The sequence below is a fragment of the Mixophyes fleayi genome, chromosome 3 (assembly GCF_038048845.1).
Source record: "Mixophyes fleayi isolate aMixFle1 chromosome 3, aMixFle1.hap1, whole genome shotgun sequence".
In the NCBI taxonomy this organism is placed as follows: domain Eukaryota; kingdom Metazoa; phylum Chordata; class Amphibia; order Anura; family Limnodynastidae; genus Mixophyes; species Mixophyes fleayi.
In genome coordinates this window covers 11,588,667-11,603,652 of record NC_134404.1, presented here as the reverse complement: position 1 = coordinate 11,603,652, position 14,986 = coordinate 11,588,667, and the positions used below count along the sequence as shown (strand labels likewise).

General features: G+C 38.7%; 9 non-coding genes across 9 annotated transcripts; all 9 read left to right on the top strand.

The window, feature by feature from the left end:
* The first annotated feature begins 341 nt into the window (after positions 1–341).
* Positions 342–413, top strand: TRNAA-CGC (transfer RNA alanine (anticodon CGC)). The gene has a single exon. It is a non-coding gene; the product is annotated as a tRNA-Ala (tRNA).
* A 1,418-nt stretch (positions 414–1,831) lies between these two features.
* On the top strand, positions 1,832–1,903 carry TRNAA-CGC (transfer RNA alanine (anticodon CGC)). Its single transcript has one exon. It is a non-coding gene; the product is annotated as a tRNA-Ala (tRNA).
* Positions 1,904–4,411: 2,508 nt separating this feature from the next.
* Positions 4,412–4,483, top strand: TRNAA-CGC (transfer RNA alanine (anticodon CGC)). Its single transcript has one exon. It is a non-coding gene; the product is annotated as a tRNA-Ala (tRNA).
* Positions 4,484–5,901: 1,418 nt separating this feature from the next.
* On the top strand, positions 5,902–5,973 carry TRNAA-CGC (transfer RNA alanine (anticodon CGC)). Its single transcript has one exon. It is a non-coding gene; the product is annotated as a tRNA-Ala (tRNA).
* A 1,963-nt stretch (positions 5,974–7,936) lies between these two features.
* TRNAA-CGC (transfer RNA alanine (anticodon CGC)) lies at positions 7,937–8,008 on the top strand. Its single transcript has one exon. It is a non-coding gene; the product is annotated as a tRNA-Ala (tRNA).
* A 1,418-nt stretch (positions 8,009–9,426) lies between these two features.
* On the top strand, positions 9,427–9,498 carry TRNAA-CGC (transfer RNA alanine (anticodon CGC)). The gene has a single exon. It is a non-coding gene; the product is annotated as a tRNA-Ala (tRNA).
* Positions 9,499–10,917: 1,419 nt separating this feature from the next.
* On the top strand, positions 10,918–10,989 carry TRNAA-CGC (transfer RNA alanine (anticodon CGC)). The gene has a single exon. It is a non-coding gene; the product is annotated as a tRNA-Ala (tRNA).
* A 1,418-nt stretch (positions 10,990–12,407) lies between these two features.
* On the top strand, positions 12,408–12,479 carry TRNAA-CGC (transfer RNA alanine (anticodon CGC)). The gene has a single exon. It is a non-coding gene; the product is annotated as a tRNA-Ala (tRNA).
* Positions 12,480–13,897: 1,418 nt separating this feature from the next.
* On the top strand, positions 13,898–13,969 carry TRNAA-CGC (transfer RNA alanine (anticodon CGC)). Its single transcript has one exon. It is a non-coding gene; the product is annotated as a tRNA-Ala (tRNA).
* The last annotated feature ends 1,017 nt before the right edge of the window (positions 13,970–14,986 follow it).

Below are 14,986 nucleotides of genomic sequence, written 5' to 3'. Positions count from 1 at the left end.
TCTTTTAGAGCTGGATGATTTCCTAGCAGACTACAGGCTATCGGACAGTACTCTGCTCACCATCAACTGTGAAAATTTCCATGCCTTCCATTACAACTGCTAGGGTTTCTGATAAAAAATCCATCGCTGATGAGGAATGCTCACAAACATCCAAAGTTTGAATTGTGTCTCTACTGCCATCCTGATCACCTGTGGAAACCACAGTTTCTCTACTTACCATCAGAGTATAATGGTGCTCATCGTTCCATCCTCTTAGATTTACTTAAGATGACTGGAAAGTAGTGGCACTGGAAAACCATATAAAGATGCAATCACTCGAACACTCGTCATGCAAAATGAATGGGGATGCAGCTCAGTGGTAGAGCGCATGCTTCGCATGTATGAGGCCCCGGGTTCAATCCCTGGCATCTCCAGCTTTTATGGTTACTTTCGCAACTGAAAGTTATCTCTCCGGAAGAGCCAAGAAAATCAAACAAACCAACAGATGAATGGGAAAAAACTTGATTGATAAGGATTTTAAAGCAATTATGGAATGGCTCAGTGTTACACTGTAAAGGAAAGACTGACAGAAACAATGGGTCATTTAAAAAAAAAGAAACATTAACATGCCTGCATGCCACCCTTTCACTTTTTTGAAAACTTTCATGCTGATGCTTTGTGTTGTCACTTGTGAGATTTAGGTCCACAGTAGCATATTAACACTGGCAAATATAGTAACATCACTTCAATGTCCATGAAAGCACTCTCCTGTAATGGACAAAGCTATAATACAATCCATAGGAGAGGATGTATCTCAGTGTTTGAGCACATTCTGGAGGCCCCGAATTAGAAGCCTGATGACCTGCTTTTGGAACAGAGGTGAAGACATGCTGAACATAGAATTTACTAAATCCTTGCACTTTCTATAAAATGGTTAACTATCATTTTCTGCAAGACAACCTACCTTTTTTCCCTTATTCCTAGGAGAGGGAAATTAAGAAGGCATAATGATGTCCAGCTTGAGGTGAGAAGAATATACTATCTAAAAAAAAAACAAGAAAATGGTCAGCAAGCTAGTGAACCAATTAATTGTTGAAATCTGTAAAGTATGGTTCCAAAGTCCTCAGGACCTGTATTTCACTAATTCTTCTTGAAGATGTTATGATTATTGGAAAAGGTAATACACCAGATAAGAGACTGAAGAGGGATTTACAGGAAAGGTTCAAATATAGGCACGAAAGAGCTCTATGAAAGAATGTTAAATCACAGACGAGATTCTACAATGATTTGGGAGTATTCAACCGTTAGACTCACTAAATAATATGACAATTAAAGGATACAATGCCCAATTGTGCTTCAAGAATGGATAAATAGCATGTTCAACGTTCAGAGCTCAGGTGATTTTCAAAACCCATCGAAAGGAACTCTTCCATTTTATTAGCCAAAAAGTTTCCAACATGCACTTTGGATGCTACACACCAGGTTGCAAAAGTCTTCCAGATCATTTAATATCTTTTAGAGCTGGATGATTTCCTAGCAGACTACAGGCTATCGGACAGTACTCTGCTCACCATCAACTGTGAAAATTTCCATGCCTTCCATTACAACTGCTAGGGTTTCTGATAAAAAATCCATCGCTGATGAGGAATGCTCACAAACATCCAAAGTTTGAATTGTGTCTCTACTGCCATCCTGATCACCTGTGGAAACCACAGTTTCTCTACTTACCATCAGAGTATAATGGTGCTCATCGTTCCATCCTCTTAGATTTACTTAAGATGACTGGAAAGTAGTGGCACTGGAAAACCATATAAAGATGCAATCACTCGAACACTCTTCATGCAAAATGAATGGGGATGTAGCTCAGTGGTAGAGCGCATGCTTCGCATGTATGAGGCCCCAGGTTCAATCCCTGGCATCTCCAGCTTTTATTGTTACTTTCGCAACTGAAAGTTATCTCTCCGGAAGAGCCAAGAAAATCAAACAAACCAACAGATGAATGGGAAAAAACTTGATTGATAAGGATTTTAAAGCAATTATGGAATGGCTCAGTGTTACACTGTAAAGGAAAGACTGACAGAAACAATGGGTCATTTAAAAAAAAAGAAACATTAACATGCCTGCATGCCACCCTTTCACTTTTTTGAAAACTTTCATGCTGATGCTTTGTGTTGTCACTTGTGAGATTTAGGTCCACAGTAGCATATTAACACTGGCAAATATAGTAACATCACTTCAATGTCCATGAAAGCACTCTCCTGTAATGGACAAAGCTATAATACAATCCATAGGAGAGGATGTATCTCAGTGTTTGAGCACATTCTGGAGGCCCCGAATTAGAAGCCTGATGACCTGCTTTTGGAACAGAGGTGAAGACATGCTGAACATAGAATTTACTAAATCCTTGCACTTTCTATAAAATGGTTAACTATCATTTTCTGCAAGACAACCTACCTTTTTTCCCTTATTCCTAGGAGAGGGAAATTAAGAAGGCATAATGATGTCCAGCTTGAGGTGAGAAGAATATACTATCTAAAAAAAAAACAAGAAAATGGTCAGCAAGCTAGTGAACCAATTAATTGTTGAAATCTGTAAAGTATGGTTCCAAAGTCCTCAGGACCTGTATTTCACTAATTCTTCTTGAAGATGTTATGATTATTGGAAAAGGTAATACACCAGATAAGAGACTGAAGAGGGATTTACAGGAAAGGTTCAAATATAGGCACGAAAGAGCTCTATGAAAGAATGTTAAATCACAGACGAGATTCTACAATGATTTGGGAGTATTCAACCGTTAGACTCACTAAATAATATGACAATTAAAGGATACAATGCCCAATTGTGCTTCAAGAATGGATAAATAGCATGTTCAACGTTCAGAGCTCAGGTGATTTTCAAAACCCATCGAAAGGAACTCTTCCATATTATTAGCCAAAAAGTTTCCAACATGCACTTTGGATGCTACACACCAGGTTGCAAAAGTCTTCCAGATCATTTAATATCTTTTAGAGCTGGATGATTTCCTAGCAGACTACAGGCTATCGGACAGTACTCTGCTCACCATCAACTGTGAAAATTTCCATGCCTTCCATTACAACTGCTAGGGTTTCTGATAAAAAATCCATCGCTGATGAGGAATGCTCACAAACATCCAAAGTTTGAATTGTGTCTCTACTGCCATCCTGATCACCTGTGGAAACCACAGTTTCTCTACTTACCATCAGAGTATAATGGTGCTCATCGTTCCATCCTCTTAGATTTACTTAAGATGACTGGAAAGTAGTGGCACTGGAAAACCATATAAAGATGCAATCACTCGAACACTCTTCATGCAAAACGAATGGGGATGTAGCTTAGTGGACAATTAAAGGATACAATGCCCAATTGTGCTTCAAGAATGGATAAATAGCATGTTCAACGTTCAGAGCTCAGGTGATTTTCAAAACCCATCGAAAGGAACTCTTCCATATTATTAGCCAAAAAGTTTCCAACATGCACTTTGGATGCTACACACCAGGTTGCAAAAGTCTTCCAGATCATTTAATATCTTTTAGAGCTGGATGATTTCCTAGCAGACTACAGGCTATCGGACAGTACTCTGCTCACCATCAACTGTGAAAATTTCCATGCCTTCCATTACAACTGCTAGGGTTTCTGATAAAAAATCCATCGCTGATGAGGAATGCTCACAAACATCCAAAGTTTGAATTGTGTCTCTACTGCCATCCTGATCACCTGTGGAAACCACAGTTTCTCTACTTACCATCAGAGTATAATGGTGCTCATCGTTCCATCCTCTTAGATTTACTTAAGATGACTGGAAAGTAGTGGCACTGGAAAACCATATAAAGATGCAATCACTCGAACACTCTTCATGCAAAACGAATGGGGATGTAGCTCAGTGGACAATTAAAGGATACAATGCCCAATTGTGCTTCAAGAATGGATAAATAGCATGTTCAACGTTCAGAGCTCAGGTGATTTTCAAAACCCATCGAAAGGAACTCTTCCATATTATTAGCCAAAAAGTTTCCAACATGCACTTTGGATGCTACACACCAGGTTGCAAAAGTCTTCCAGATCATTTAATATCTTTTAGAGCTGGATGATTTCCTAGCAGACTACAGGCTATCGGACAGTACTCTGCTCACCATCAACTGTGAAAATTTCCATGCCTTCCATTACAACTGCTAGGGTTTCTGATAAAAAATCCATCGCTGATGAGGAATGCTCACAAACATCCAAAGTTTGAATTGTGTCTCTACTGCCATCCTGATCACCTGTGGAAACCACAGTTTCTCTACTTACCATCAGAGTATAATGGTGCTCATCGTTCCATCCTCTTAGATTTACTTAAGATGACTGGAAAGTAGTGGCACTGGAAAACCATATAAAGATGCAATCACTCGAACACTCGTCATGCAAAATGAATGGGGATGCAGCTCAGTGGTAGAGCGCATGCTTCGCATGTATGAGGCCCCGGGTTCAATCCCTGGCATCTCCAGCTTTTATGGTTACTTTCGCAACTGAAAGTTATCTCTCCGGAAGAGCCAAGAAAATCAAACAAACCAACAGATGAATGGGAAAAAACTTGATTGATAAGGATTTTAAAGCAATTATGGAATGGCTCAGTGTTACACTGTAAAGGAAAGACTGACAGAAACAATGGGTCATTTAAAAAAAAAGAAACATTAACATGCCTGCATGCCACCCTTTCACTTTTTTGAAAACTTTCATGCTGATGCTTTGTGTTGTCACTTGTGAGATTTAGGTCCACAGTAGCATATTAACACTGGCAAATATAGTAACATCACTTCAATGTCCATGAAAGCACTCTCCTGTAATGGACAAAGCTATAATACAATCCATAGGAGAGGATGTATCTCAGTGTTTGAGCACATTCTGGAGGCCCCGAATTAGAAGCCTGATGACCTGCTTTTGGAACAGAGGTGAAGACATGCTGAACATAGAATTTACTAAATCCTTGCACTTTCTATAAAATGGTTAACTATCATTTTCTGCAAGACAACCTACCTTTTTTCCCTTATTCCTAGGAGAGGGAAATTAAGAAGGCATAATGATGTCCAGCTTGAGGTGAGAAGAATATACTATCTAAAAAAAAAACAAGAAAATGGTCAGCAAGCTAGTGAACCAATTAATTGTTGAAATCTGTAAAGTATGGTTCCAAAGTCCTCAGGACCTGTATTTCACTAATTCTTCTTGAAGATGTTATGATTATTGGAAAAGGTAATACACCAGATAAGAGACTGAAGAGGGATTTACAGGAAAGGTTCAAATATAGGCACGAAAGAGCTCTATGAAAGAATGTTAAATCACAGACGAGATTCTACAATGATTTGGGAGTATTCAACCGTTAGACTCACTAAATAATATGACAATTAAAGGATACAATGCCCAATTGTGCTTCAAGAATGGATAAATAGCATGTTCAACGTTCAGAGCTCAGGTGATTTTCAAAACCCATCGAAAGGAACTCTTCCATTTTATTAGCCAAAAAGTTTCCAACATGCACTTTGGATGCTACACACCAGGTTGCAAAAGTCTTCCAGATCATTTAATATCTTTTAGAGCTGGATGATTTCCTAGCAGACTACAGGCTATCGGACAGTACTCTGCTCACCATCAACTGTGAAAATTTCCATGCCTTCCATTACAACTGCTAGGGTTTCTGATAAAAAATCCATCGCTGATGAGGAATGCTCACAAACATCCAAAGTTTGAATTGTGTCTCTACTGCCATCCTGATCACCTGTGGAAACCACAGTTTCTCTACTTACCATCAGAGTATAATGGTGCTCATCGTTCCATCCTCTTAGATTTACTTAAGATGACTGGAAAGTAGTGGCACTGGAAAACCATATAAAGATGCAATCACTCGAACACTCTTCATGCAAAATGAATGGGGATGTAGCTCAGTGGTAGAGCGCATGCTTCGCATGTATGAGGCCCCAGGTTCAATCCCTGGCATCTCCAGCTTTTATTGTTACTTTCGCAACTGAAAGTTATCTCTCCGGAAGAGCCAAGAAAATCAAACAAACCAACAGATGAATGGGAAAAAACTTGATTGATAAGGATTTTAAAGCAATTATGGAATGGCTCAGTGTTACACTGTAAAGGAAAGACTGACAGAAACAATGGGTCATTTAAAAAAAAAGAAACATTAACATGCCTGCATGCCACCCTTTCACTTTTTTGAAAACTTTCATGCTGATGCTTTGTGTTGTCACTTGTGAGATTTAGGTCCACAGTAGCATATTAACACTGGCAAATATAGTAACATCACTTCAATGTCCATGAAAGCACTCTCCTGTAATGGACAAAGCTATAATACAATCCATAGGAGAGGATGTATCTCAGTGTTTGAGCACGATCTGGAGGCCCCGAATTAGAAGCCTGATGACCTGCTTTTGGAACAGAGGTGAAGACATGCTGAACATAGAATTTACTAAATCCTTGCACTTTCTATAAAATGGTTAACTATCATCTTCTGCAAGACAACCTACCTTTTTTCCCTTATTCCTAGGAGAGGGAAATTAAGAAGGCATAATGATGTCCAGCTTGAGGTGAGAAGAATATACTATCTAAAAAAAAAACAAGAAAATGGTCAGCAAGCTTGTGAACCAATTAATTGTTGAAATCTGTAAAGTATGGTTCCAAAGTCCTCAGGACCTGTATTTCACTAATTCTTCTTGAAGATGTTATGATTATTGGAAAAGGTAATACACCAGATAAGAGACTGAAGAGGGATTTACAGGAAAGGTTCAAATATAGGCACGAAAGAGCTCTATGAAAGAATGTTAAATCACAGACGGGATTCTACAATGATTTGGGAGTATTCAACCGTTAGACTCACTAAATAATATGACAATTAAAGGATACAATGCCCAATTGTGCTTCAAGAATGGATAAATAGCATGTTCAACGTTCAGAGCTCAGGTGATTTTCAAAACCCATCGAAAGGAACTCTTCCATATTATTAGCCAAAAAGTTTCCAACATGCACTTTGGATGCTACACACCAGGTTGCAAAAGTCTTCCAGATCATTTAATATCTTTTAGAGCTGGATGATTTCCTAGCAGACTACAGGCTATCGGACAGTACTCTGCTCACCATCAACTGTGAAAATTTCCATGCCTTCCATTACAACTGCTAGGGTTTCTGATAAAAAATCCATCGCTGATGAGGAATGCTCACAAACATCCAAAGTTTGAATTGTGTCTCTACTGCCATCCTGATCACCTGTGGAAACCACAGTTTCTCTACTTACCATCAGAGTATAATGGTGCTCATCGTTCCATCCTCTTAGATTTACTTAAGATGACTGGAAAGTAGTGGCACTGGAAAACCATATAAAGATGCAATCACTCGAACACTCTTCATGCAAAACGAATGGGGATGTAGCTCAGTGGACAATTAAAGGATACAATGCCCAATTGTGCTTCAAGAATGGATAAATAGCATGTTCAACGTTCAGAGCTCAGGTGATTTTCAAAACCCATCGAAAGGAACTCTTCCATATTATTAGCCAAAAAGTTTCCAACATGCACTTTGGATGCTACACACCAGGTTGCAAAAGTCTTCCAGATCATTTAATATCTTTTAGAGCTGGATGATTTCCTAGCAGACTACAGGCTATCGGACAGTACTCTGCTCACCATCAACTGTGAAAATTTCCATGCCTTCCATTACAACTGCTAGGGTTTCTGATAAAAAATCCATCGCTGATGAGGAATGCTCACAAACATCCAAAGTTTGAATTGTGTCTCTACTGCCATCCTGATCACCTGTGGAAACCACAGTTTCTCTACTTACCATCAGAGTATAATGGTGCTCATCGTTCCATCCTCTTAGATTTACTTAAGATGACTGGAAAGTAGTGGCACTGGAAAACCATATAAAGATGCAATCACTCGAACACTCTTCATGCAAAATGAATGGGGATGTAGCTCAGTGGTAGAGCGCATGCTTCGCATGTATGAGGCCCCAGGTTCAATCCCTGGCATCTCCAGCTTTTATTGTTACTTTCGCAACTGAAAGTTATCTCTCCGGAAGAGCCAAGAAAATCAAACAAACCAACAGATGAATGGGAAAAAACTTGATTGATAAGGATTTTAAAGCAATTATGGAATGGCTCAGTGTTACACTGTAAAGGAAAGACTGACAGAAACAATGGGTCATTTAAAAAAAAAGAAACATTAACATGCCTGCATGCCACCCTTTCACTTTTTTGAAAACTTTCATGCTGATGCTTTGTGTTGTCACTTGTGAGATTTAGGTCCACAGTAGCATATTAACACTGGCAAATATAGTAACATCACTTCAATGTCCATGAAAGCACTCTCCTGTAATGGACAAAGCTATAATACAATCCATAGGAGAGGATGTATCTCAGTGTTTGAGCACATTCTGGAGGCCCCGAATTAGAAGCCTGATGACCTGCTTTTGGAACAGAGGTGAAGACATGCTGAACATAGAATTTACTAAATCCTTGCACTTTCTATAAAATGGTTAACTATCATTTTCTGCAAGACAACCTACCTTTTTTCCCTTATTCCTAGGAGAGGGAAATTAAGAAGGCATAATGATGTCCAGCTTGAGGTGAGAAGAATATACTATCTAAAAAAAAAACAAGAAAATGGTCAGCAAGCTAGTGAACCAATTAATTGTTGAAATCTGTAAAGTATGGTTCCAAAGTCCTCAGGACCTGTATTTCACTAATTCTTCTTGAAGATGTTATGATTATTGGAAAAGGTAATACACCAGATAAGAGACTGAAGAGGGATTTACAGGAAAGGTTCAAATATAGGCACGAAAGAGCTCTATGAAAGAATGTTAAATCACAGACGAGATTCTACAATGATTTGGGAGTATTCAACCGTTAGACTCACTAAATAATATGACAATTAAAGGATACAATGCCCAATTGTGCTTCAAGAATGGATAAATAGCATGTTCAACGTTCAGAGCTCAGGTGATTTTCAAAACCCATCGAAAGGAACTCTTCCATATTATTAGCCAAAAAGTTTCCAACATGCACTTTGGATGCTACACACCAGGTTGCAAAAGTCTTCCAGATCATTTAATATCTTTTAGAGCTGGATGATTTCCTAGCAGACTACAGGCTATCGGACAGTACTCTGCTCACCATCAACTGTGAAAATTTCCATGCCTTCCATTACAACTGCTAGGGTTTCTGATAAAAAATCCATCGCTGATGAGGAATGCTCACAAACATCCAAAGTTTGAATTGTGTCTCTACTGCCATCCTGATCACCTGTGGAAACCACAGTTTCTCTACTTACCATCAGAGTATAATGGTGCTCATCGTTCCATCCTCTTAGATTTACTTAAGATGACTGGAAAGTAGTGGCACTGGAAAACCATATAAAGATGCAATCACTCGAACACTCTTCATGCAAAACGAATGGGGATGTAGCTCAGTGGTAGAGCGCATGCTTCGCATGTATGAGGCCCCAGGTTCAATCCCCGGCATCTCCAGCTTTTATGGTTACTTTCGCAACTGAAAGTTATCTCTCCGGAAGAGCCAAGAAAATCAAACAAACCAACAGATGAATGGGAAAAAACTTGATTGATAAGGATTTTAAAGCAATTATGGAATGGCTCAGTGTTACACTGTAAAGGAAAGACTGACAGAAACAATGGGTCATTTAAAAAAAAAAGAAACATTAACATGCCTGCATGCCACCCTTTCACTTTTTTGAAAACTTTCATGCTGATGCTTTGTGTTGTCACTTGTGAGATTTAGGTCCACAGTAGCATATTAACACTGGCAAATATAGTAACATCACTTCAATGTCCATGAAAGCACTCTCCTGTAATGGACAAAGCTATAATACAATCCATAGGAGAGGATGTATCTCAGTGTTTGAGCACATTCTGGAGACCCCGAATTAGAAGCCTGATGACCTGCTTTTGGAACAGAGGTGAAGACATGCTGAACATAGAATTTACTAAATCCTTGCACTTTCTATAAAATGGTTAACTATCATCTTCTGCAAGACAACCTACCTTTTTTCCCTTATTCCTAGGAGAGGGAAATTAAGAAGGCATAATGATGTCCAGCTTGAGGTGAGAAGAATATACTATCTAAAAAAAAAACAAGAAAATGGTCAGCAAGCTTGTGAACCAATTAATTGTTGAAATCTGTAAAGTATGGTTCCAAAGTCATCAGGACCTGTATTTCACTAATTCTTCTTGAAGATGTTATGATTATTGGAAAAGGTAATACACCAGATAAGAGACTGAAGAGGGATTTACAGGAAAGGTTCAAATATAGGCACGAAAGAGCTCTATGAAAGAATGTTAAATCACAGACGAGATTCTACAATGATTTGGGAGTATTCAACCGTTAGACTCACTAAATAATATGACAATTAAAGGATACAATGCCCAATTGTGCTTCAAGAATGGATAAATAGCATGTTCAACGTTCAGAGCTCAGGTGATTTTCAAAACCCATCGAAAGGAACTCTTCCATATTATTAGCCAAAAAGTTTCCAACATGCACTTTGGATGCTACACACCAGGTTGCAAAAGTCTTCCAGATCATTTAATATCTTTTAGAGCTGGATGATTTCCTAGCAGACTACAGGCTATCGGACAGTACTCTGCTCACCATCAACTGTGAAAATTTCCATGCCTTCCATTACAACTGCTAGGGTTTCTGATAAAAAATCCATCGCTGATGAGGAATGCTCACAAACATCCAAAGTTTGAATTGTGTCTCTACTGCCATCCTGATCACCTGTGGAAACCACAGTTTCTCTACTTACCATCAGAGTATAATGGTGCTCATCGTTCCATCCTCTTAGATTTACTTAAGATGACTGGAAAGTAGTGGCACTGGAAAAACATATAAAGATGCAATCACTCGAACACCGTTTATGCAAAATGAATGGGGATGTAGCTCAGTGGTAGAGCGCATGCTTCGCATGTATGAGGCCCCGGGTTCAATCCCCGGCATCTCCAGCTTTTATGGTTACTTTCGCAACTGAAAGTTATCTCTCCGGAAGAGCCAAGAAAATCAAACAAACCAACAGATGAATGGGAAAAAACTTGATTGATAAGGATTTTAAAGCAATTATGGAATGGCTCAGTGTTACACTGTAAAGGAAAGACTGACAGAAACAATGGGTCATTTAAAAAAAAAGAAACATTAACATGCCTGCATGCCACCCTTTCACTTTTTTGAAAACTTTCATGCTGATGCTTTGTTTTGTCACTTGTGAGATTTAGGTCCACAGTAGCATATTAACACTGGCAAATATAGTAACATCACTTCAATGTCCATGAAAGCACTCTCCTGTAATGGACAAAGCTATAATACAATCCATAGGAGAGGATGTATCTCAGTGTTTGAGCACATTCTGGAGGCCCCGAATTAGAAGCCTGATGACCTGCTTTTGGAACAGAGGTGAAGACATGCTGAACATAGAATTTACTAAATCCTTGCACTTTCTATAAAATGGTTAACTATCATCTTCTGCAAGACAACCTACCTTTTTTCCCTTATTCCTAGGAGAGTGAAATTAAGAAGGCATAATGATGTCCAGCTTGAGGTGAGAAGAATATACTATCTAAAAAAAAAACAAGAAAATGGTCAGCAAGCTAGTGAACCAATTAATTGTTGAAATCTGTAAAGTATGGTTCCACAGTCCTCAGGACCTGTATTTCACTAATTCTTCTTGAAGATGTTATGATTATTGGAAAAGGTAATACACCAGATAAGAGACTGAAGAGGGATTTACAGGAAAGGTTCAAATATAGGCACGAAAGAGCTCTATGAAAGAATGTTAAATCACAGACGAGATTCTACAATGATTTGGGAGTATTCAACCGTTAGACTCACTAAATAATATGACAATTAAAGGATACAATGCCCAATTGTGCTTCAAGGATGGATAAATAGCATGTTCAACGTTCAGAGCTCAGGTGATTTTCAAAACCCATCGAAAGGAACTCTTCCATATTATTAGCCAAAAAGTTTCCAACATGCACTTTGGATGCTACACACCAGGTTGCAAAAGTCTTCCAGATCATTTAATATCTTTTAGAGCTGGATGATTTCCTAGCAGACTACAGGCCATCGGACAGTACTCTGCTCACCATCAACTGTGAAAATTTCCATGCCTTCCATTACAACTGCTAGGGTTTCTGATAAAAAATCCATCGCTGATGAGGAATGCTCACAAACATCCAAAGTTTGAATTGTGTCTCTACTGCCATCCTGATCACCTGTGGAAACCACAGTTTTTCTACTTACCATCAGAGTATAATGGTGCTCATCGTTCCATCCTCTTAGATTTACTTAAGATGACTGGAAAGTAGTGGCACTGGAAAACCATATAAAGATGCAATCACTCGAACACTCTCCATGCAAAACGAATGGGGATGTAGCTCAGTGGTAGAGCGCATGCTTCGCATGTATGAGGCCCCGGGTTCAATCCCCGGCATCTCCAGCTTTTATGGTTACTTTCGCAACTGAAAGTTATCTCTCCGGAAGAGCCAAGAAAATCAAACAAACCAACAGATGAATGGGAAAAAACTTGATTGATAAGGATTTTAAAGCAATTATGGAATGGCTCAGTGTTACACTGTAAAGGAAAGACTGACAGAAACAATGGGTCATTTAAAAAAAAAGAAACATTAACATGCCTGCATGCCACCCTTTCACTTTTTTGAAAACTTTCATGCTGAGACTTTGTGTTGTCGCGTGTGAGATTTAGGTCCACAGTAGCATATTAACACTGGCAAATATAGTAACATCACTTCAATGTCCATGAAAGCACTCTCCTGTAATGGACAAAGCTATAATACAATCCATAGGAGAGGATGTATCTCAGTGTTTGAGCACATTCTGGTGGCCCCGAATTAGAAGCCTGATGACCTGCTTTTGGAACAGAGGTGAAGACATGCTGAACATAGAATTTACTAAATCCTTGCACTTTCTATAAAATGGTTAACTATCATCTTCTGCAAGACAACCTACCTTTTTTCCCTTATTCCTAGGAGAGGGAAATTAAGAAGGCATAATGATGTCCAGCTTGAGGTGAGAAGAATATACTATCTAAAAAAAAAACAAGAAAATGGTCAGCAAGCTAGTGAACCAATTAATTGTTGAAATCTGTAAAGTATGGTTCCACAGTCCTCAGGACCTGTATTTCACTAATTCTTCTTGAAGATGTTATGATTATTGGAAAAGGTAATACACCAGATAAGAGACTGAAGAGGGATTTACAGGAAAGGTTCAAATATAGGCACGAAAGAGCTCTATGAAAGAATGTTAAATCACAGACGAGATTCTACAATGATTTGGGAGTATTCAACCGTTAGACTCACTAAATAATATGACAATTAAAGGATACAATGCCCAATTGTGCTTCAAGGATGGATAAATAGCATGTTCAACGTTCAGAGCTCAGGTGATTTTCAAAACCCATCGAAAGGAACTCTTCCATATTATTAGCCAAAAAGTTTCCAACATGCACTTTGGATGCTACACACCAGGTTGCAAAAGTCTTCCAGATCATTTAATATCTTTTAGAGCTGGATGATTTCCTAGCAGACTACAGGCCATCGGACAGTACTCTGCTCACCATCAACTGTGAAAATTTCCATGCCTTCCATTACAAATGCTAGGGTTTCTGATAAAAAATCCATCGCTGATGAGGAATGCTCACAAACATCCAAAGTTTGAATTGTGTCTCTACTGCCATCCTGATCACCTGTGGAAACCACAGTTTTTCTACTTACCATCAGAGTATAATGGTGCTCATCGTTCCATCCTCTTAGATTTACTTAAGATGACTGGAAAGTAGTGGCACTGGAAAACCATATAAAGATGCAATCACTCGAACACTCTCCATGCAAAACGAATGGGGATGTAGCTCAGTGGTAGAGCGCATGCTTCGCATGTATGAGGCCCCGGGTTCAATCCCCGGCATCTCCAGCTTTTATGGTTACTTTCGCAACTGAAAGTTATCTCTCCGGAAGAGCCAAGAAAATCAAACAAACCAACAGATGAATGGGAAAAAACTTGATTGATAAGGATTTTAAAGCAATTATGGAATGGCTCAGTGTTACACTGTAAAGGAAAGACTGACAGAAACAATGGGTCATTTAAAAAAAAAGAAACATTAACATGCCTGCATGCCACCCTTTCACTTTTTTGAAAACTTTCATGCTGAGACTTTGTGTTGTCACTTGTGAGATTTAGGTCCACAGTAGCATATTAACACTGGCAAATATAGTAACATCACTTCAATGTCCATGAAAGCACTCTCCTGTAATGGACAAAGCTATAATACAATCCATAGGAGAGGATGTATCTCAGTGTTTGAGCACATTCTGGTGGCCCCGAATTAGAAGCCTGATGACCTGCTTTTGGAACAGAGGTGAAGACATGCTGAACATAGAATTTACTAAATCCTTGCACTTTCTATAAAATGGTTAACTATCATCTTCTGCAAGACAACCTACCTTTTTTCCCTTATTCCTAGGAGAGGGAAATTAAGAAGGCATAATGATGTCCAGCTTGAGGTGAGAAGAATATACTATCTAAAAAAAAAACAAGAAAATGGTCAGCAAGCTAGTGAACCAATTAATTGTTGAAATCTGTAAAGTATGGTTCCAAAGTCCTCAGGACCTGTATTTCACTAATTCTTCTTGAAGATGTTATGATTATTGGAAAAGGTAATACACCAGATAAGAGACTGAAGAGGGATTTACAGGAAAGGTTCAAATATAGGCACGAAAGAGCTCTATGAAAGAATGTTAAATCACAGACGAGATTCTACAATGATTTGGGAGTATTCAACCGTTAGACTCACTAAATAATATGACAATTAAAGGATACAATGCCCAATTGTGCTTCAAGAATGGATAAATAGCATGTTCAACGTTCAGAGCTCAGGTGATTTTCAAAACCCATCGAAAGGAACTCTTCCATATTATTAGCCAAAAAGTT